This window comes from Mixophyes fleayi, chromosome 2, assembly GCF_038048845.1.
Source record: "Mixophyes fleayi isolate aMixFle1 chromosome 2, aMixFle1.hap1, whole genome shotgun sequence".
Lineage (NCBI taxonomy): Eukaryota > Metazoa > Chordata > Amphibia > Anura > Limnodynastidae > Mixophyes > Mixophyes fleayi.
The window spans coordinates 22,065,381-22,089,989 of record NC_134403.1 but is presented as its reverse complement, the minus strand read 5'-3'; the positions used below and the strand labels follow the sequence as shown (position 1 = coordinate 22,089,989).

At 42.2% G+C, this 24,609-nt stretch overlaps 1 long non-coding RNA gene across 1 annotated transcript in view; it reads left to right on the top strand.

The window, feature by feature from the left end:
- Window positions 1-1,770: 1,770 nt before the first annotated feature.
- LOC142140049 (uncharacterized) overlaps window positions 1,771-24,609 on the top strand; it is a 38,820-nt gene continuing 15,981 nt past the window's right edge. The window contains exon 1 of the long non-coding RNA XR_012688274.1: window positions 1,771-1,945. This is a non-coding gene — a long non-coding RNA (uncharacterized LOC142140049). The remainder of the gene's footprint in view (window positions 1,946-24,609) is intronic.

The window sequence follows — 24,609 nt, the reverse complement described above, 5'->3', positions numbered from 1 at the left end:
GATCAGAGACGCAGATCTTTTGCAGAACGGAGTTGCCGAGTTGGGAGATATTTTGAGACAAGAGAGGAGATGTATGTTGGTGCAGCTTTGTTGATGGCCTTGTAGGTTAGTAAAAGTATTTTATATTGGATTCGGTAGAAGACAGGCAGCCAGTGTAGAGACATACAGAGTGATTCAACAGAGGAATAGCTATTTGCAAGGAAAATCAGTCTTGCCGAAGCATGCAAAATAGATTTTAGGGGTTTGAGTCTGTTTTTGGGAAGACCAGTAAGAAGGGAATTGCAATAGTCAATGCGGGAGATGATTAGTGCATGAATTAAGGTTTTAGCAGTGTCTTGTGTGAGATATGTGCGGATTCTGGAAATGTTCTTTAGATGTATGTAACATGATTTAGATATAGAGTCAATGTGGGGAACAAAGGATAGGCGTGAATCAAGGATTACACCTAGGCAGCGAGCTTGTGGGGTGGGATTTATGGTCATGTTATCAACAGAGATAGAAATGTCAGGTATGCTCTTGTTGGCGGGTGGGAATATTATTAACTCTGTTTTAGAAAGATTAAGTTTGAGTTGGCGAGAGGACATCCAAGATGAAATGGCAGAAACACAGTCAGTTACACGGGACAGCAGAGATGTCGAGAGATCAGGAGAGGATAGATAGATTTGGGTATCATCCGCATAGAGATGATACTGAAAGCCAAAGGAACTTATTAGATTTCCAAGAGAAGCGGTATAGATAGAGAACAGCAGAGGACCTAGCACCGAGCCATGTGGTACACATGAAAAGTATTATGACATCGTAAAGAAGCCGGTAGCTTTAGTTTAACACACACTGGATTAATAACTTGTGAGATGATGTAAGGACCAATAAAACGTGGAGCCATTTTCATAGATGGTACTTTGAGTTTTAAATCTTTAGTGGAAAGCCATACTTGATCCCCTACCTTTAATAGGGGAGTAGCTCTTCGGTGGCGATCTGCAAAGATCTTATGGTGCTGTGATGCCTTTTGTACCTCGCTGTCAGAACGTTATCGACCCGGCTTGATTCACACCCCGTTCGGATTCTCCTTGTGTACCTGCATTGCCCGCACCGTTGCCGAACCTGCCTGTCTGACATTCCTCTCGTGCTTCGCTATCTGACTCGTGGAAGGACCGCGACCTGCGTGTTTCCTGCAGCTAAGCCCATACCTCCTTGCGGGGGTCCCTGGTGAACACCAGGGGCACGTTAGACTCCGCACCTTCCTCCGAGTAGTGCCAACGATAGCAGGTACGCTATACTAGTCATGACAGTGAGCTTCCCGAATGAATGTCAAATTTCGGTGGTCTGTAAAGATGGTAACCGGATATAGGGCTCCCTCTAATAGGTGCCGCCATTCCTCCAAAGCTGCTTTAATAGCGAGAAGCTCCTTGTCTCCGATTCCGTAATTAGTCTCGTTGGGAAGAAATCGTCTGGAGAAGAACCCGCATGGAGAATGGGTACCTGAAGGTGTCTTTTGGAATAACACGGCTCCAATGCCTATTGAAGAGGCGTCTACCTCCACAAAGAAAGGTCGCTGTTGATCCGGCTGAGAGAGCACAGAGGCAGAGGAAAAGGCTTTCTTCAGATTAGTAAAGGCAGAAACAGCTTCTGGAGACCATATCTTTGGATTGGCAGATCTCCTAGTTAATGCTGTAATTGTAATGCTATCGAGGGCCTGACAGATACGCTGTCTGCTGCCGGCCCTCGACCCTTGCCTGGACTTCACTCTGCTTTCCTGGGTTCTCCCCAGCCGGTACACATTTCACAACCCTCTGTTAGTCTGCGGCCAAGTCTGTACCCACCACTAGGGGCAACAGTGAACACCAGACTTTCAGAGCAGACTCCGGGTTTTGCTGTACTGGTTGGAGGGGTTCCTAACACAGAGCAACAAGGAGCAATACAAGAGTGTCTGAGATCCAGCAGAATTGTATGTAAAGCTACAAGGTCACTCTGAGTTACCAAAGTGTCACATATTCCTGTGCTCACCTCCAGCTCTTGATAGTATTCGGGCAAGAAATTGCCGTCTCTATCTTCTGAGCAAAGTAATGAGCAACCTTGGTTCCCTGACCTTTGTTTTGCTTGTAAAACGTGCCAGTTAAATTAATCACATAATTGATAAATGATAAGTGATAACCTACAGCTCGCTCTGCAGCTCTATTTGCCAGAAGAGGGATCTATTCAAGGGCAGGGCACCCACGCTAAAAAATATATTTTTAAGGAATCTAGGAGGGGGGTGAATTCCATCTGTCAACAGACAGGTTATTTTAGGACGCTGTATAAGTGTTATTTCAGCACTGAAAGACAGAGTAACAATTAGCTCCCTTGCAGCTTAGAGAAACACATTTATTACAGACAGTACATTTTAATTATAGATGCTGTTAGGGATTGGCCCTTTCCCTGGTGACTGTGTGCACCTTGTTCAACAGGTAGAGAGCTATGTAATGAGTGTCTGCTTTGGTTAACGGTGGTTCCTGAAATTAGTTGTTATGTGGTGGCAGAAGAGTACATTGTTTTACTACTAAATGAAGAGGCGAGTTAATTATCCAAATACAACTTCCTTGTCATCTCTAATTGTTTGTCAGATACACCTTCTGGTAGAGTGTATCCAACATGTACCTAAATCCAAAGAAATTATGCAGCCTGCTCTATCTTCGGGGCAGGTACTGTCTGCAGATACACTCTGTTACGTCACATCATCAGCAGGGTTTGAAACAAGTACATTTCAGATTGGTGGAAGAGACTCTTTTATCACTGCCAGCAAAACAGTGGTACAAAGTGCTTATTTTATTTAATCTTTAAAGAAACACAGGGGGCCTGATTGTATATCGTGATGCTTGTGCTGTAACCTGCAACATCCAGTGTTAGCTTTCACTTTGTATGCTGCACTAGAGAAATAACGTCTAGAATCGGAAACCATTTCTCAGAGAGTAAAGTCGAAATGTGTCTAAAATATAAGATCACAGGGATTGTTTTAGAAATGTTAGATTTTATTAGCCTAATTAAACAATATACAACTATTTTTAATGCTTAGTTTATCTTGGTCTTTAAAGTGCATTTTTATTTGGTTAACTGTAAATATTGGTTGCACATTTAGGGCCTGACTCATGTTCGGACTTATGCCGGTTTGCGTTGCACGTCTCAGAAACGGGGGCAGCACAGTGGCCTAGTGGTTAGCACTTCTGCCTCACAGCGCTGGGGTCATGAGTTCAATTCCCGACCATGGCCTTATCTATGTGGAGTTTGTATGTTCTCCCTGTGTTTGCGTGGGTTTCCTCCGGGTGCTCCGGTTTCCTCCCACACTCCAAAAACATACAGGTAGGTTAATTGGCTGCTATCAAAATTGACACTAGTCTCTCTCTCTCTGTCTGTCTGTCTCCTCTGTCTGTGTGTGAGTGTGTGTCTATATTAGGGATTTTAGACTGTAAGCTCCAGTGGGGCAGGGACTGATGTGAATGAGTTCTCTGTACAGCGCTGCGGAATTAGTGGCGCTATATAAATAAATGATGATGATGAGATCCATGGACACAATTGCACTTCGTATCCAAACACAAATGACACGACTGTCTGTGTGGTGAGGAAAGTACACTAGTGAGTGTGTGGCGCAGGGACAATCATTTTGGGCGCCAGGAAATCTCAGTTTGAAGCAGGAAACATAAACTTTAATAGCGCTTCTTCCTCCAGCACAGAAATGAACAGCTGCAGCTATGTACACATTTAAAACGCCAGCCTCCTCCTGCACATTGCTTAAGCAGATGGTATTGCTGTCTCTTCATCTCCTCACACTCTTGCACAGTACTAAGAAAGCAAGTATGTTACAGTACGTTGCTGCTGGGTGCAGTAGTTCCACAGGCACATACCACAGGTTGCATTGCACAGGTTCCTCAGAATTGATTCAGCTCACCCAATGACAGGCATGTAGTCGCCCACATCACAGATGCCCCAGGAGCTCCATCACAACATCCAGGCGCTCTCTCCTTTCATGAGGCGCAAACATCTACTCACCCAGGGACTCCTCTGCCATGCAGTCTTTAACATCCATTCCTGCCGCACTCCCAAATAGCTACGCTGCACCATGCCCTGCACCGGCATATTGCGGATCGGGTGGACAGATTATTGGGAGGGGCTGGCAATGACCCAGCGGTTTTGGTGCATGTTGGCACCAATGACCGAGTTAGAGGAAGAAGGGGTGTCTTAAAGAATGAATTCAGGGACATAGGTTGCAAACTTAAGGCAAGGACATCCAAGGTAGCATTTTCGGAAATACTACCTGTGTCACGCGCTAGTCCAGGGAGGCAGCGGGAGATTAGGGAGGTTAATATGTGGCTAAAAGATTGGTGTAGGAAGGAGGGTTTTGGATTCTTAGAGCACTGGGCTGATTTCTCGGTCAATTTCCATCTTTATTGTCGTGATGGATTGCACCTGAGTGAGGAGGGGGCTGCAGTGCTAGGGGAGAGGATGGTTAGAAGGTTGGAGGAGATTTTAAACTAGGCTCCGGGGGGGAGGGGCAAGCAAGTATTTATGGGATAGACACTGAGAGTAGTAAGGAGGAATTTAACAAGAGTCAAGGGGGTGGAGAGGGGGGAAAGAGAAGCATAGCCGATAAGGAGAGGCCCTTTTTAAAGCAAAAAGAAATACCTAAGGGAGGCAATAGACTTAAGTGTATGCTTGCAAATGCAAGACGCCTGACAGGTAAAATGGGGGAGTTAGAACTAGTAGCAATGAATGAGCAGTATGATATTATAGGTATTATGGAGACCTGGTGGGATGATACACATGACTGGGCAGTCAACTTGGAAGGCTATTCTCTCTTCAGGAGGGATAGGGTAAATAAAAGGGGAGGATGAGTAAGTCTTTATATTAAGCCAGAATTAAAACCAAGTATTATGGAAGTTATATATGAGAATATTGGGGATAATATAGAGGCATTGTGGGTGGACATATCCAGCGGAGAAAAAAGTTCAGAGAAGTTGCTGATAGGGATATGCTATAAACCGCCAGATATTAGTACGATTGAGGAAGTCCAACTTCTGCAGCAAATTGAAAAGGCTACACAACTAGGTCAAATTTTAATTATGGGGGATTTTAATTATCCGGACATTGATTGGAGTACTGAGACCTGCGGTACAGCTAGGGGAAATAGGTTTCTGAGCACGCTAAAAGACCATTACATGTCCCAATTAGTAGAGGAACCAACTAGGAACCGGACTATACTGGACCTAGTAATAACAAACAATGTTGACGTAATATCAAATATTCAAGTAAGGGAACACTTGGGAAACAGTGATCATAATATGGTCTCATTTGAAATTAGTTTCCAGAAGCAACGGTATAAGGGATCAACTAGGACTTTAGAAAGGAAAATTTTAATATGCTAAAGGAGTCTATAAAGAGCATAGACTGGGACAAAGCCTTTGAAGGCAAAAATACGGAAGAAAAGTGGGCTGTCTTTAAAATGTTGTTGGAAACATACACGTATAAGTTCATTCCTATGGAAAATAAATGTAAAAGAATTAAGTCTAAACCAATGTGGCTAAATAAAAAGGTAAGGGAAGAAATGCAAAGGAAGAAGCGTGCCTTTAAATTGTTTAAGTCTGAAGGGTCAGAGGCGTCCTTCTGTAGGTACAAGGAAGGTAATAAAACATGCAAAAAGGAAATTAGATTGGCTAAATTAGAAAATGAAAGGCACGTTGCAAAAGAAAGTAAGGCAAGCCCCCAAAAGTTTTTTAAGTATATAATTGGAAAAACGATTAAAAAAGATAATATAGGACCCCTAAGAAATGAGATGGGTGAATTGATAAATGATACTAAGGAAAAAGCAGAGGTATTAAACACTTTCTTTTCTTCAGTATTTATCAGAGAGGAACAAATGGCAGGAGTAATACATAAAAATGGAAATTAAACCATGCCATTAATTAATACTTGGTTGTCAGAGGAAGAAGTCCAAAGGCGACTGAAGAATATTAAGATAAATAAAGCTCCAGGTCCAGATGGCATACACCTTATGGAGTTAAACTCGGAAATAGCGAGACTGCTATTCTTAACTTTCAGAGATTCAATCTCATCAGGCTCAGTACCAAGGGATTGGCGAATAGCAGATGTGGTGCCATTGTTTAAAAAGGGGACGAGATCACGGCCGGGGAATTATAGACCTGTAAGCCTGACATCAATAGTGGGGAAACTACTGGAAGGTATTTTAAGGGACAGTATTCAGGATTACTTGGTACGCAATAAAATTATTAGTGGAAATCAACATGGATTTGTGAGGGATAGGTCATGTCAAACTAATCTAATTAGTTTCTACGAGGAAGTTAGTGGAAACTTAGACCAGGGCAGCACAGTAGATGTGGTCTACTTAGATTTTGCAAAGGCCTTTGATACAGTGCCACACAAGAGGCTGGTTTACAAAATAAGGGAACTGTGTCTAGGAATCAACATTTGTACTTGGATCGAAAACTGGTTAGAGAATAGGGAACAGAGAGTTGTGATAAATGGAACATTTTCTAATTGGTCAAAAGTCTTAAGTGGAGTTCCTCAAGGTTCCGTGCTGGGTCCACTCCTTTTTAATATATTTATTAATGACCTTGGTGATGGTTTAGAGAGTAAAGTTTCTATTTTTGCAGATGACACTAAACTCTGTAAGGTAATAAAATCAGAGCAAGATGTAGCTTCTCTACTGAGGGACTTAAATAAACTGGAGGATTGGGCGGCTAAATGGAATGAGGTTTAACACAGATAAATGTAAGGTTATGCATTCATCATCATCATCATCAACATTTATTTATATAGCGCCAGCAAATTCCGTAGCGCTTTACAATTGGGAACAAACATTGATAAAACAATACTGGGTAATACATACAGACAGAGAGGTAAGAGAACCCTGCCGCAAGCTTACAATCTATAGGACAATGGGAGTTAGAAACACAAGGGCATGTGCTACATCATATTGCACAATGGACCAGCTAGAGCGCAAAGGTAAAAGTATTGAGTGGGGTGTGTGTGTTGCAATGTTGGTCAGAGGGTTGTTGTCTTGCGTTAGCTGTGTAGAGGATGGTAATAGGGTAATCTAGGGAAATTAAGATGGTGGCTGAGGAATATCATAACCTTGTCTGAAGAGGTGGGTTTTCAGTGAATGCTTGAAGGTTTGAAGACTAGAGGAAAGTCTTACTGTGCGAGGGAGGGAATTCCACAACGTGGGTGCAGCCCGGAAAAAATCCCATAACCGAGAATGGAAGGATGTGATGAGAGTGGAGGAGAGACGTAGATCTTATGCAGAACGGAGGTGTCGAGTGGGGAGATATTTCGAGACAAGTGAGGAAATGTATTTCGGTGCAGATTTGTTGATGGCCTTGTATGTTAGTAGAAGAATTTTATATTGGATTCGTTGAAATACAGGCAGTCAATGTAGAGACTGACAGAGTGGCTCAGCAGAGGAATAACAGTTAGTAAGGAAAATCATTCTAGCCGCTGCGTGCAAAATAGATTGTAGGGGTTCAAGTCTGACTTTGGGAAGACCAGTAAGGAGGGAATTGCAATAGTCGATGCGGGAGATGATGAGTGCATGAATTAATGTTTTTGCGGTGTCTTGTGTCAGATATGTGCGTATTCTGGAAATGTTCTTTAGGTGTATGTAACATGATTTAGATATAGAGTTGATGTGGGGGATAAATGACAGTTGTGAATCAAGGATAACACCTAGGCAACAAGCTGCGGGGTGGGATTTATGGTCATGTTATCAACAGAAATTGAAATTAATCAATTGAAATTGAAATGTCAGGCAGGAAGCTTCTGTTTTTGGGTGGGAATATTATTAATTCAGTTTTTGACAGATTGAGTTTGAGTTGGTGAGAAGACATCCAAGATGAAATGGCAGAAAGACAGTCAGTAACGCGAGACAACACAGATGGTGAAAGATCAGGAGAGGATAGATAAATTTGTGTATCATCCGCATAGAGATGATACTGAAATCCAAAGGAGCTTATTAGTTTTCCAAGAGAAGTGGTGTAGATAGAGAATAGCAGAGGACCTAGGACTGAGCCTTGTGGTACTCCAACTGATAAAGGAAGCGGAGCAGAGGTGGATCCAGAGAAATTAACACTGAAAGAGCGATTAGATAGGTAGGATGAGAACCAGGATAGGACAGTGCCTTCAAGACCTAGGGATTGTAGCGTTTGTATGAGGAGAGAGTGGTCAACAGTGTCAAATGCAGCAGAGAGATCCAGGAGAATTAGAAGAGAGTAATGGTTATTATTTTTTGCTGTGATCAAATCATTGACAACCTTGGTCAGCGCAGTCTCTGTGGAGTGTTGAGAGCCTGACTGAAGAGGATCCAACAGGTTGTTTGCTGTAAGAAAGTGTGTGAGGCGAGTGTAGGCAATTTTCTCAAGAAGCTTGGAGGGGCATGGGAGCTGGGAGATGGGGCGGTAATTTACAAGAGAGTTAGGGTCAGAATTTTGTTTTTTTAAAATGTGAGTAATCACTGCATGCTTGAATAGTGATGGAAAAATACCAGTAGAAAGAGAGAGATTACAGATTTTAGTTAGAGGGGGAATGAGAACAGGAGACCGGGACATACCAATTTGTGAGGGAATGGGATCAAGAGGACAGGAGGTAGAGTAGGAAGATGAGAAGAGAGTAGAAACTTCCTCTTCATTTGTGGGATCAAATGAAGAGAGAGTGTCAGAGGGTGCTACAAAGGAATTGAGCCTGAATTGATTGAATGTCAAGGGAGATGATACCATTTCAAGCCTGATCTTATCAATTTTGTCCTTGAAATGCATTCAGGGATCAAAAACAAGAACGCAATCTATAAATTAAATGGAATTAATTTTGGAGAATCTATAATGGAAAAGGATTTGGGAGTGCTCATAGACAGTAGACTTAGCAATAGTGCTCAATGTCAAGCAGCAGCTGCAAGGGCAAACAAAGTATTGGCATGCATAAAAAGGGGCATAGATGCAAGGGAAGACAGTGTAATTTTTCCACTATATAAATCATTGGTAAGACCTCATCTTGAATATACAGTTCTGGGCACCACTCTATAAAAAAGATAATTTGGAACTAGAAAGGGTTCAGAAAAGGGCGACAAAATTGATAAAGGGTATGGAGTCATTAAGTTATGAGGAAAGGTTAGCCAGTTTAGGCATGTTTACTTTAGAAAAGAGGCGTCTAAGGGGAGATATGATTACTATGTACAAATACATTAGGGGTCAATACAGAGAGCTTTCATGGGAACTTTTTACCCCAAGGACCATACACAGGACACGTGGTCACCCCCTAAGGTTAGAGGAGAGAACATTTCACAACCAGCAAAGGAATGGGTTCTTTACAGTAAGGGCAGTCAAGATATGGAATTCACTGCCAGGGAAGGTCGTGATGGCAGATTAAATAGATATGTTTAAGAAAGGGTTAGACAAATTTTTAGCGGAAAAGTGTATCCAGGGATACGACCGTTAATTAAAATGAAGGATAGTAGTGGATATAGGGTAAAAATAGGACTGAAATATTGAGTCTGGGGGGATTATCACAATTGAACCAGATTGGCGGTTGCTTACTCTGGATCAATTTCAAATATAAGTGCAGGATCGTAGGAGATCCAAAATAGGTTGAACTTTATGGACTGGTGTCTTTTTTTCAACCTCATCAACTATGGTACCTGCTAGGTAGGGGCTCTCCAGACTTTTCCAACACACTGCCTTTAGCCCTCTAGTGCCAACACTGTGTCTGCTGTGAAAGATATTACTTTTGAGGTAACCCTAAAGTTGGGGATCCACTTTGCTGGTACTTGGCTGTGCTCCTCTAGTGGATGATGGATCTATCCCCCCTTTCTTGCTTCACACTGGCCTCTATTGCTCCTAGTTTAACCATGTTCTAGAATGCACTTAATAACTGATCACTAGGGGCCTGATTCATTAAGGATCTTAACTTAAGAAACTTCTTATTTAAGACTCCTGGACAAAACCATGTTACAATGCAAGGGGTGCAAATTAGTATTCTGTTTTGCACATAAGTTAAATACTCACTGTTTTTTCATGTAGCACACAAATATCAACTTTAAATGTCAGTGTACAAATAAGCTATCAAGTATTTGTGTGCTACATGAAAAAACAGTCAGTATTTAACTTATGTGCAAAACAGAATATTAATTTGCACCCCTTGCATTGTAACATGGTTTTGTCCAGGAGACTTAAATAAGAAGTTTCTTAAGTTAAGATCCTTAATGAATCAGGCCCCTAGTTATCAGTTATCTAGTGCATTCTAGAATATGATTGGTTGCAATTTGCAACATCTCCACTTCTTCCTACTCTGTTTTCAACCTGTTTTACAAGCAGCGTGCACATCCTTCTATAAAGGATCTCTAAAAGGAATTGGTCTTACATTTAATTAAGCTTAATAGCCACAATGTCAGGACCAATTGTAATATGCTTAACTCCTAGCAATTTTGACTATTGCAAGCGATGTTTAAATACTCTGGGATGCTGGCTACAAGCATTTATGGTAGAAGGGTATTCTGGTCCCTGTTCCTCTGATCAATCTTTGTGACATATGAGGTGGAGGTCATCTTCATGGTAACATCCAGACAATCAATAGAAGTACGTCACTCTCTCTCTCTCTCTCTCTCTCTCTCTCTCTCTCTCTCTCCCTATCTCTACTCTACCACAGATAACTACAAGAACATATTATTCTCAATATAGAGTAAAATGCAAGGGACTAATAGCAATGTTCAGTAAAACAAATATAATTACCTATGCTGCCTGGCTGTCTTTTGTGACTCGACTACCTAATTCTTCACTGCACCGACGTTGCTTAAATCCACATTTGAGTCAGTGAATGAAGCCCCTTCCCCAGTGATATCTGCAGTCACAAGATATGACATAAAGAAGTGTTCTGCTGGCTTTTAAACGACCATTGCCAGCAGCTAATTTGGTGTGCTAAAATCCCTGGGTGATTAAATGGAAGTATAGAAAATTTGAAGAAATAAAAAAATACCGAAAAGCAGATAAAACACTTAGTAGAGACTAATGGTTTTTTAGAGGTCTTGCTTGAGTTAATTAAATAGATTGACATCTTTACTAGGCTGAGAGTTCACTTGGCGTAATCTGTATTATTTCCACTAGATGGGGCAAGAGGACAGTTGATAATTAGCCTGCATTCACAGCTACAAGTGGTTGAAACCGTAATAATACATAGATATACCAAGCAATTCCCATCTCTGAACAGTAATCCTGATATTACCTATAAAATTGCATGGATGGCCTCTGTCGCTTTTGGACAATATAAATATTTTTCTGCTTCAGCTGTTACTGTTTATGTAGAGATGCTCCTGTACGCCTGCCATTGTTACAGTTACATCCGATTGTCACATTTACATCCTTACTTGGGTTAGAACTTGTATAATGACGGTTTCCTTACAAAGCAGCACTATTTCTATATGCATTATGAATATTTAGTTTTATCTGGCCACTTTCTTTTTCCAACCACTGTACATTACCCATACTTGCCAACTTTTCCTCGCTGATTTCAGGGAGATCCTGGGGGTAGTTGGCATGCAGGGGCGGGGCTTGATGAATCGCATCATTTTGGGCCTGCCCCCTAAATGGTTGTCACCATTTTGGACAATTACAGCAGGGGGCGGGGCTAAGATGATGCAATATTTGCGTCATTAAGCCTCCCCACTTATCTATTGCGGGGGCGAGATCTGGGAGGGTGACATTCCGTGAGAGTAGGCAACTATGCGTTAAAGAAAAGCAGCTAATGAATCTCTAGAGACTGAAGTGTCTTTTACATTTTTGTCTCCATTACTGAAGTCATGTTGTCTTACCTGTCAGTCTTTGATTAAATCTTGGTCTCCATGAAAATGGCCACCTCCATGGGCATCAATACATGGACATAGGACACAATTTCTGAACTGTGTCATCATGCCACAGATGACGAAGCCAACCACGTCTTGTACTGGCTCAGCATCAGGGAGAATGCCAGACTCTTCAGGGAGTGAGGGAGATCACCCCTATTTCAGGGAGTCTCCCTGACATTCAGGGAGAGTTGGCAAGTATGACATTACCTCTCTACACACCATACCAATGTTGACGCTTGTAGTTCTGGGAGTTGTTTTTTACTGTACGGATTCCCCCGGAGAAATCAGCGTCTGACTGAGCAGGTGCAGCTAGAGCACATTATGACAGAGGGACCCCACGCTCCCGTCTTTCTGTTAGGTCTGTAGTGTGACCAGCCCAGACTGGCATAGCATCATAGGCAAACCGAGGGGGGGGGGGTTCCTAGTGCCTGGAAACACCCCTCCAAGCCTGGTGCACTGTATAATTGAGGTGGCTGGACCCTGCCCCCGCTTCACACAGCTCTGCTCGAAAAGAGAGAGCTGCGTGCATCTAACAATAGTGCACGCAGCGTTGCCCATGTATATTATGGGGATAGGGGGAGTTGGAGAGCAGCCAAGCACTGTCTAATATTATAGCCACGCCCCCCATGCATGCTGGTCACGCCCACTGGCGGCGTGGTGTGGAAACCCCCCTCTACAAATCCTGCGTTTCCCCTGAGCATGGCTCTGGTTGCGACTTTTGCAGGTTGGGCCCTTGCCGCACCCCCCACCCCCCTCTCTATAGTTACTGGGGGGGAAACAATTTGTTTACTTATTTAAACATTTAACTAAAATTATCATCAAATAAAACCAACTTTCAAACCTCTGACAAGTGAGTAACACTGATTATCTGGTTACACTGGCACCTGTAATGGGGTGGGATATATTAGGCAGCGAGTCAGCAGTCAGTTCGTGAAGTTGATGTGCTGGAAGCAGGAAAAATGGGCAAATGTAAGGGTCTGAGCGACTTTGACAAGGGCCATATTGTGATGGCTAGAGGACTGGGTCAGAGCATCTCCAAAACAACAGGTCTTGTGGGAAGTTCCTGGTATGCAGTGTTTAGTACCTACCAAAATTGGTCCAAGGAAGGACAACCGGTTGACCGGCGACAGGGTCATGGGAGCCCAAGGCTCATTGATGCTCGTGGGGATTGAAGGCGCCCGTCTGGTCTAATCCCACAGAAGAGCTACTGTAGCACAAATTACTGAAAAAGCTGATTTTGATAGAAAGGTGTCAGAACACACAGTGCATCACAACTTGCTGTTTATGGGGCCGCAGACCGGTCAGAGTGCCCACCGATGACCCCTGTCCACTGCCAAAAGCGCCTACAATGAGCACATGAGCACCAGAACTAGACCATGGAGCAATAGAAGAAGGTGGCCTGGTCTGATGAATCATGTTTTCTTTTACATCATGTGGACGGCCGGGTGTGTGCATCGTTTACCTGGAGAAGAGATGGCACCAGGATGCACTATGGGAAGAAGACAAGCCGGCGGAGGCAGTGTGATGCTCTGGGCAATGTTCTGCTGGGAAACCTTGGGTCCTGGCATTCATGTGGATGTTACTTTGACACGTACCACCTACCTAAACAGTGTTGCAGACCATGTACACCCCTTCATGACAATGGTATTCCCTGACGGCAGTGGCCTCTTTCAGCAGGATAAATCGATCTGACACACTGCAAAAAGTGTTCAGGAATGGTTTGCGGAACATGGCAAAGAGTTCAAGGTGCTGACTTGGCCTCCAGATATGTATATATATAATATTCCTAGTGTGTGTGCACATACACGGAATACTAGTTATGTTGCTAATAGTTGGAATCCACCCTGTCAAAATCATACACTTGTGCCTGCTCGTGTGTTCATAAATAAAATTATTTTAAAAAATTAAAAAATGACACTTGTTATTTGCTAAGTAGTCACCAGGGTGCAGGCTGAGCCCAGATTTACTCATGGTCTCTGGATCTTCCTCACTACTACGTATATGCTTAAAAAAAATAGTACATTCATTCGTCCCTATTCTATTCCAGCCTCTCAGCTGCTTTCATGCATTTGTGTATTTAATCTGTATTTGTTTTAAAGAGTTCTGTTGCCAGAGGCCCTGAAGCATGACTGCACAGTGCTAAGCTAGCCATCACAAATACACAAGAACAATATCATACGTCTCTTAGGAGCCCTAGAACCCCTGGCATGCTGTATAATATCTATTCCCAATCCTCAGAACTCTGCATATTTAATAGAGCTTTATGAATATATTACAGTTTCAGAGTACAGCTACATAGGATACATTATGTGCCTGTCACCATCTATAGTCATTTGCTTCCTAATGTTATGGTTTATGGGTTGGGGGTATGCTGGTGGGAATGGGAGGAGTTGGGTAGGCTGGCCCAGGGTGGCTAGCGGTACAGTGCATAAAGGTAGCCCTTATCCCTCCTTTTTTATCCTTCCATTTCCTATGTTGCCTTCCCCATTCAACTTGTTTCCTGTTTGTTCCATATTTAAAATTCTAAATAAACGCCCATAAAAAAAAAAATCGGGTGATTACACAAGATTGACAGTGGGCATATGTGGTATTTACTATTTAAGGCTCTGCGTATTAGACTTAGCACCAAATATGGCTCAACTGCAGGAACGGATTAACCGCAGGGCTTTATGTGCTATAGCCCAGAAAAGCAAAAAAGTTATCTATGGATTAATGTACCTTATGTATGTTCAACAATTTGTAGTGCAATAGTTTGAAAACAAATGGTGGTTTATTAAGGTTAAAACAATGCTAACTGGTTATAATTGTAACAACCATTTATTATTTACCTATGCTAAAACCAATTAGCATTGTTTTAACCTTAATAAACCCCCATTTGTTTTCAAACTATTGCACTCCTACAAATTGTTGAACATACATAAGGTACATTAATCCATAGATATCTTTTTTGCTTTTTGAAAATACATTGTAGGTATATTAAAATAAACATTTGTCAAGCGATGTATGCCCAATCCAATATTACTGGGGGGCCCCCAGTAATGTCGGATTGGGCATACGTCGCTTGACAATTGGGGGCCACATAGTACCCCTAGCCCAGGGGCCTTCAGTGTCTTAATCAGTCCCTGCTCAACTGTGGGTATTTCAACACAAGACAAGTATAATACAAACAAACCAGGTGCAACTATATAAATACCAGGAATATTCAAGTGTGGAAAACTTTTTTAATTTTTTTTTTGTTTTTCCCCCCCAATAATAATAAAAACCTCTGGACTGTGATTTATGTGGAGCTCCTGTGAGGAAGTACAATGATTATGTGAAAATGATTCAGACTATGTGTCAGGCACCGTCCCCGCATTGTGTTAGGTGTCGTCGCAGGGACAGACGCCTTCTCTCCGCAGGAAGTGTGCACCTGTTGCCTAGCAACTGGACGTGACTTCCAGGTGCACAGTGTAAATGTGTCCGTTTCTAGGTGGTCAGCTGGAGTTACTTCACTGAACAATGGAATTGCTCAGGGTATATAAGGAGGACTCTTACACTACTCCAGTGCCAAAGTATTAGCTCACATCTAGGTCTCTTCCTGGTTCCAGTGTGCCACTAGTTCTTTTGAACCCCCTGGCTCTCCTCTATTTTGGATTTTCTGCTGCCGACCTTTTTGCCTGTTCCTGACCAGTTTGTCGCTACTTGATTCTGGTTCTCCTGATTTGACCCCGACTACCCTGACTATTCTCCGGCAACCCTGACTATTCTCCGGCTACCCTGACTATTCTCCGGCTACCCTGACCATTCTCCGGCTACCCTGACTATTCTCCGGCTACCCTGACTATTCTCCGGCTACCCTGACTATTCTCCGGCTACCCTGACTACTCTCCGGCTATCCTGATTATTCTCCGGCTACCCTGACTATTCCACGGCTACTCTGATTATTCTCCGACTACCCTGACCACTCTCCGGCTATCCTGACCACTCTCCGGCTATCCTGACCATTCTCCGGCTACCCTGACTATTCTCCGGCTACCCTGACCATTCTCTGGCTATCCTGACTATTCTTCGGCTACCCGGACCACTCTCCGGCTATCCTGACTATTCTCCGGCTACCCTGACTATTCTCCGGCTACCCTGACCACTCCATCTACCCTGACCATTCTCCGGCTACCCTGACCACTCTCCGTCTACCCTGACCACTCTCCGTCTACCCTGACCACTCTCCGTCTACCCTGACCATTCTCCGGCTATCCTGACTATTCTCCGGCTACCCTGACTATTCTCCGGCTACCCTGACCACTCTCCATCTACCCTGACCATTCTCCGGCTATCCTGACTATTCTCCGGCTACCCTGACCACTCTCCATCTACCCTGACCATTCTCCGGCTATCCTGACTATTCTCCGGCTACCCTGACCACTCTCCGGCTATCCTGACCATTCTCCGGCTATCCTGACTATTCTCCGGCTACCCTGACTATTCTTCTTCACGCGTTGGCTTCGTTCTGATCTCCAGGTTTGATGCCGGTTACCCTGACTATTCCTTGCCTCGTGTATTGGCTTTGTTTGGATCTCCAGGTTATGACCTCTGCTACCTTGAACATGCTTTACTAGTGTCTCCAGCTACCTAGCTTGTGGCTGGCTCTGAGGGCGATGTCCCAAGCAGCTTAGACCAAACCTCCTTGTTGGGGGTCTATGGTGAACACCAGGGATGTTTTAGACTCTGTGCCTCTTTGTCCACTAGCGTCAACTACTAGCAGGCAAATAGCCCATTTCCATTGGTTCGAGACACTATGCTGATGTCCAGTGGGCAAGTCACTTTGGCATAGGAAGTATGTCAAGTATCAAGTGCATTCGTAGAAATTAACTTGAGAAACGTGGGCACTTAAAAACCTTATTAGGTACCCAGTGGCTTCTAGATATGCCACAAGACAGAGGATTGAGAAACCCTGGTGTTGAAAAGTCTCAACTTTTCAACACCACTGGGACAGGTGACTTCTCCTCCACAGGAAGTCGCATCTGGTTGCCTAGCAGCCAGATACACCATGGGCGTTCTGCGCATTCGCTCCCCGTTGCCAGGCAACGGGACACTACTCTGAGACCTGGCGGCTGCTGCTAATGTCACCACCATCTTTCCCTTCCTGCACTATTTAAGGATGACTCTGGCACCACAAGGGTGCCAGAGTATTAGGCTTATCCCTTCTCCAGGCGTTTATGTTCCTGTGCTATGTCTGATCCCACGGTTCCTGACTCGGCTTGTTTTGATTCTCCTACGGGATTCTCCATTTGGCTCTGCAAGTCCTCTCTGCTATTTGACGCCGCCTGTTTGACTGGCTCCTCCTTGTGTACTGCGCAGACCACATGGCTTGACCTCGGCTTCCCCGACTATCCGCTAATTCCATCTATATTGCTGATTGCCCTCCTGGAGAACTGCGACCTGCGTGCCTCTTGCAGCTAAACCCAAACTCCCTTGCGGGGGTCCCTGTTGAAGACCAGCGGCACGTTAGACTCCGCGCCTCTGGATAGGTCTGTGTCAATATCAGCAGATAGCTCCAGTTACCTGACAACAAGTCTTTATCACCTTCAACGTAGTGACTTGACAACAAAACATCATTTGCAGACTTTTTATTTCAAAGACAGTAGCAGTATATGGAGTATAATACAGTTTATAGTGGAATCTAAAGACGGACTCTTCTTTGCATCTTTCATTATCTGAAACTAGCAAGTCCTTCTGAATTTGTGCAATATGAATATAATTAAACCTTATACAGATTGCCAAACCATCCATATTAAAGGCATAACATGCAATATATGTAACACATTACTTCTCAATAAAATACAAATTTTACATACACAAAGAATCAATATGAAACTTAAACATAACTTTTCAATAGATATTTCAGGGTGTTTGTACACAAATCTGGTAAGGAGACCTGCAGCTGTACATCACTACGAATATTCTGTTCACTAACATATGTGGTCAGTCATTCAGTGGAATTTCTCTCCATTCAGCAAGTGATGTTTATTTGCTCTTCACTGGTTAAAGGTACCAGTGATCAGGTCAGATGAAACAAGAAGAACAATTTTTCAATACAAGCCAGTACTTTATAAACAGTTTGGACACAGCCTCAAAGGGTCAGCGAGCCCCCTTGAAGTCTGAGCTATTTTTAGAACTAGGATGTTACCTGCTTATCCAAACATGGATTTGCATGCAATTCAAAGCTAACAATATTTACACTTATCTGTGATATCGTAAAAACCTTGCTGTGATTTCCTGCATCTTATTTCAGAGGCAGGATATCTACTAGCAAGTCAAAGGGTCTAATTAACACGAATGCTTTCTCTAGACAGTTGCAGAATACACATTCCCAAAGGAAGGTACAAACCCCAAACAAGTCATTTTCCCCACATCACAATACACAAAATACCTTATTGTATCAGATATATTCCTCCAGAAATAATGCATCTCCTCTAGCAAGGTTAAACAAGAAACAAATTTCTTCCCCTGGTCTCAGAAATTAAATATTTCCTTTACCAAAATATACACAATATTAAAAATAAGTGCATGTGCAATTATATAAATAAGCGCCCTGCGCTATTTCCTTTACATAAATTTATACCAGAAGTTATTTATAAGTGATCCAGTCACACAGCTGAAAAGTAGCCACTCCCAAATTCTTGATCATTAGCCTTCAGACTGCAGAATTCAAAGTAATCCACTGCAACGTCCAATGACAATCTAATCCACTGCAGCGTCCAATGACAATCTAATCCACTGCAGCGTCCAACGACAATCTAATCCCCTGCAGGTTTCAGCGGTAACCTAATCCAGTGCAGCGTTCAAGGTAAAAATAGGGCTCATTATTGCCATGTATTACCATTACATTTAAATTAAAAATGCGCATTAATCACCAGCACCGAATTAGACATCTGCTTTCATGGTATAACTTACTTTTGAGAGCTAAAATTTAATGGTGGCTGGTTGTTGTGTTTCAGTGCAAATTCTGCATGAAAATGCAATGTTATTAAATCAACCTTAGCATTCATTACAAATTCTCCGTTATAAAATTATTGTGGTCAGTGATTAACCTTCTGTCCTACTTTTTTGAGACACATGACTTGATTTTAACTTAATTACTTGACCTAGAGGGAGAATGGATAGCTATAGTCTGAATAAGATGTATAATAGCCTAATCAAAATTCTGCTAAGGCACAGCCAGCCCAAGGCTACTACAGAGAAGCAGATAAACTTATTTCTTAACAATCAGATGATCTGAGATTAATCACATGTAACGAGGACTCCTATTTAACCAGCGGCGATTAGATAAATGTGCTCCGCAATGCAGCAATGGTTTTACATTCCCTTATATGCCATTGGTAATGGAGTGAGAAAAGTTGGGGCCCCCGACCCAGAAGTTTGGACGTGATGGAAGATTCTAACCATGTGTTATATGCACAGTGGCAGGTTGAATCTGCAAATAGCTGGCACCTTAATAGTAGCCCATAATGTTCAATGGGAATGAAATAGAGGTCTTTCACAGAGTGCAAAGCGTCTGCTGCACAGTGCAAAAGCAGCTTTGTACCCCTTGATGTGATGGAATAGACTTTCGTTGAGGCGCGATGGTTTGCAGAGGAACAAATGTTTTCACAGCCAGTGGGACAGAGCACATAAGTGATAGCTCCTTGTTTTGATAAAGATAAAAGGATCACTTCAAGGGGCAATCTTTGCCATGTGAGGGGCACATAGCTATATCCACTGCGCAAATGGATGTCAGACCAGGGGTAAATGTTTCAAACTGAGAGTTTTCCGGTGGCTTTGAAAAACCAATCAGATTCTAGCTATCATTCATTTAGTACATTCTAAAAAATGACAGCTAGAATCTGATTGGTTGCTACAGGCAACATCTCCACTTTTCAAACCCGCCGGAAAACTCTCAGCTTGATACATTTACGGTTTGGAAAATTATTACTTGGTATAATGCTATAGCTCTTGTCACATGTTTCCCTCATTGCCTCAGGGAGCCTGACTTGTTGCATGTTCACTGAACCAGAGCTGACTGCATATGCTTGCAGCTTCCAAACTCCGCTCCAGTTCAGTAAGAGCCATATCTGGCACTAAGACTAATGTGATGAGCCTTATATGGTGGTGTGAGGATCTGTCGCAATACCAGCTACAGACAACAGGTGGCAGTGCACCGTCAACACTGACAAATTCATCATGTTTGGATTTGTTACAATACCAGCTACAGAAGACAGGTGGCAGTGCACTATCAACACCGACAAATTCATCATGTTTGGATTCGTTGCAATACCAGCTACAGGCAACAGGTGGCAGTGCACCGTCAACACTGACAAATTCATCATGTTTGGATTTGTTACAATACCAGCTACAGAAGACAGGTGGCAATGCACTATCAACACCGACAAATTCATCATGTTTGGATTCGTTGCAATACTAGCTACAGACAACAGGTGGCAGTGCACCGTCAATACTGACAAATGCATCATGTTTGGATTCGTTGCAATACCAGCTACAGACAACAGGTGGCAGTGCACCGTCAACACTGACAAATTCATCAAGTTTGGATTTGTTGCAATACCAGCTACAGAAGACAGGTGGCAGTGCACCATCACCACTGACACCTGTACATTCTTTTTCACTAACTGCAATCTGCACTTTGCTAAAGGTCAATTGAAATAAGCCTAAGAGACCTCACCTGTTTGTAGCTTTGATAAGAGTTCACTACCAATCTTTTACAGCTGCGATCATTGATACACATGCTGTACATTTACTACAGTATTATACTTTACAAGTGATGAATAAAAATGACTCAGATCATTATGCAAGGTAATGACAATATAAATGCCCAAAGGGCTCCTTTGAAAGGAAATGTCATCTCTATCCGAAACCAGCTCTTTATATTCGGCTGATGAATTGCAGGAGATTTGCATTCAGTCGACCGTTCTAAAAAAATAATATCTTCTTTTTGCATTCAAGAGGTTTCGTGCTCATGTCATGGTCACGCTTCATTCCGTCTATGAGTTGTTTAAATGTTAAACGGTCAGGAGGGTAAACGGTTGTCTCCCTAGAGTCGGGGGCAGCCCAAGGTTGATATTGTAAGCTCAGGCATCTGAGATTTCTCCCAGACAAAAGAAAACATGTCAGTTTTTCAAGATCCGGTATGATTCTCTCTTGTTCCCAGTGTAGAGAAAATGATGTAAATTAAAATAGAAAAGTAGTAGTAAAAACAAAAAAACTCTCAGATTTGTTTTATCTCAAACGGACAATACACAACCAGTTGTCTGTGCTGCTTTGGTTCTTTACGTATATTATGCTACACATTCATGTAAGTGTCATTTGTCAAATTTAATGTGCAAAATAAACTGCAAAACATGCGGACACAAAGGGGCACATTTAGAGTTAGCAAAAAAAAAGTGCACATTTACTCCTGGACAAACCATGTCGAAATGTAAGAGGTGCATATGCATTTATTTTTTTGCATGCATTGAAAATGATTGCTGCACACTTTTGCATGTAGCACACAAATACTGGATGCCCCCTAACAATGACCCCTTCCAACTTCAAATCTGTAAGGACAATTTAAATTTGACCCCCCCCCCTTTAACATGGTTTTGCCTAGGTAAAAATTAGCTCCTCTTTTTGATGAGGCTACTAGAGACCATACTTTTGTACAAAGTCACCTTTTTGACCACTTTTGGAGCACTTTTTGCACATAGGTACATACCACTTTACACTTTTGACTAGAGCCTGCATGCAAACGCTTTATGTAATCATTTGTGGGATTGTTGTGTAAGTTAAGAGTTCACATGCCAAAAAAAGATCTCCAACTCCACCCTACTATCACTTTTGGACCTTGGTTAAGTAAAAATTAAAAAAACTACTCTTTCAGTCTCATTTATGTCTTAAATAAGTCATGCCAGCTAGGTAGGATTTACCTGTTTGGAGCATGTAAGGGATAAAACCTTTGGCACCCTCAGTTCTGCCTATATACTGACCACATCCTGTGGACTTTTACTGACATAAGAGAATACATAATAAAAAAAAAAATACAAACCCAATAATATAACAAAAACAAAAACTAAATAATAAAATCAAAATAAAATAAAAAGAAAGTACTTTTAACATCTTTCAAAGCTTTTCAGCTCCATATGTAATGCTTCTAATAACATACTGGGAAAAGAAAGGTCTACTGAAAAAGACATCAAAAGGGGCTGGCTGAGCTTGGGGGCACTTGCCCCCAGGCTTGTCTCGTAGTGGGCTACTGGGGCTGGGTCACTGGATCACCTGCATTTATTTTCCTTTAAAATGTTCCCAATAGGCTGCTGAGACTCCCCCTCCCACGGGGCTAATATTTGCCAGCCAGCTCCTGGACATCAATATAGTTTATCACTGTGCAGAGATAAAGACCTAAACCATCTATTATAAATACTATGATATGATCCATTTGTTGTATAGCAGCTACCAGACTGCAGGAGGCACAAGTTATACTATACAGAGCTATATCTGGTGTACAGTCTAATATACAGAGCCTCATCTGTGTACAGTCTAATATGCAGAGCCTTATCTGGTGTACAGTATAATATGCAGAGCCTTATCTGGTGTACAGTATAATATACAGAGCCTTATCTGGTGTACAGTCTAATATACAGAGCCTCATCTGTGTACAGTATAATATACAGAGCCTTATCTGGTGTACAGTCTAATATGCAGAGCCTTATCTGGTGTACAGTCTAATATGCAGAGCCTTATCTGGTGTACAGTCTAATATACAGAGCCTTATCTGGTGTACAGTCTAATATGCAGAGCCTTATCTGGTGTACAGTCTAATATACAGAGCCTTATCTGGTGGACAGTCTAATATACAGAGCCTTATCTGGTGGACAGTATAATATACAGAGCCTTATCTGTGTACAGTCTAATATGCAGAGCCTTATCTGGTGTACAGTCTAATATACAGAGCCTTATCTGGTGTACAGTATAATATACAGAGCCTTATCTGATGTACAGTCTAATATACAGAGCCTTATCTGATGTACAGTCTAATATACAGAGCCTTATCTGGTGTACAGTCTAATATACAGAGCCTTATCTGGTGTACAGTCTAATATACAGAGCCTTATCTGGTGGACAGCCTAATACAGCCTCTGTCAGGATACAACACTTTGCTTCACTGCCCAGCGGTGACTGGGGAGAGCGCTAACGCAGAGATGGATTGCTTGAGGTTTTCATTAATCTTGCAGAAAAAAATTTTGACGCTCCCACTACTTCTCTTTTGGTGAATGGCCTAAGAGACTACAAAGGAGAGGTGACAAGGAGAACGTGTCGGCTGTCACATGTCGCCAGTGGTTTTTAACCTTGCACAAGACCACAAGAAATGTGTTTTTCAAGACTGGCCTACATTGGATGGTATCCAAGATGGAAACACATCAATACAAATTCCAAACTTTGCAGACAATTTTCTCCTATACATCTCCAACCCAAGGTCATAAATTCTTCCCTTCATAGCGAGGATTCAGGAATTTGAAAAAATCTCAGGCTTTTCAGTTAACTTAATTAATTACAACATTCCAAATCTAATGGAGAAATTAGCTTCCCAAATATAACCTTGTATAACCAAGCAGCTCAATTGCAATACTTGAGACACTAGCTCCATGACAAAGACAACTATGCCAATAACTCCTAGAGAACCATAGAGACACATCTCCTCACTAATACAAACCTAATAATGTTTCTTCACCAACATGACCAAGAGGTTCCCCAACATATCCTACACAACCCATTGCTAATAGCAGTCATGGCTGCTTTCCCCTTTAGCCAAATCGGGCATCAAAACTACTTACAGCTGAAAAATATTAAGTTATACGTTATTTAATTTGACCTTTCTCCTGGGATGAGGACACTCTCTGACTCTGCTCGGAATAATCCACTAGATGTCCTACTTCATATATTTCCCCCAAACCATAAGTAATTTCTCTGCATTATTATTTGTTAGATATCAGGCTCTGTTAGATTTCTTTGTGCTGCCACAGACAGTGAAATGTGTTTGAATGTATACTACAAGGCTTATTGATCACCACAAAGAAGGTTTTTGATAGGATTATCTGACAACCACACTTGTCCAAAATGTGACATCCCAATGGCCGAGCTTATCCATTGCCTCTGGTGCTGTCCTAAGATCAAACACTTACAGATCCAGATTTGGAGATTTGCCAATGGACATTTAGGGCTAGATTTACTAAGCTGCGGGTTTGAAAAAGTGGGGATGTTGCCTATAGCAACCAATCAGATTCTAGCTGTCATTTTGTAGAAGGTACTAAATAAATGAAAGCTAGACTCTGATTGGTTGCTATAGGCAACATCCTCACTTTTTCAAACCCGCAGCTTAGTAAATCTAGCCCTTAGTCAGTTACCTACTTTAACTCCGGATTGGGATATATTAGGGCATCCTTCCAACTGGAATAATATTTCTAAAGGCAGCAAAAATCTGCTGCCTGCTGTATTGTCAACTGCCTGAACAAACTGCCCTCCAAATGTGGATACATACGAACATTTTTCTTTTTATATTGGAAGAAATATACAAATGTTTAAGTACAACAATATATGTTAAATATTGTAATCAAACTCTTTAAGCTGAATATTTGCTTCAATAAAAAGAAAAAGAAAAACACAAATAGAAATTTGCTTCCATTTGTGTCTAGTTTCTGTTTCAGAAACTGCGACTTGATGATGCTTATGTC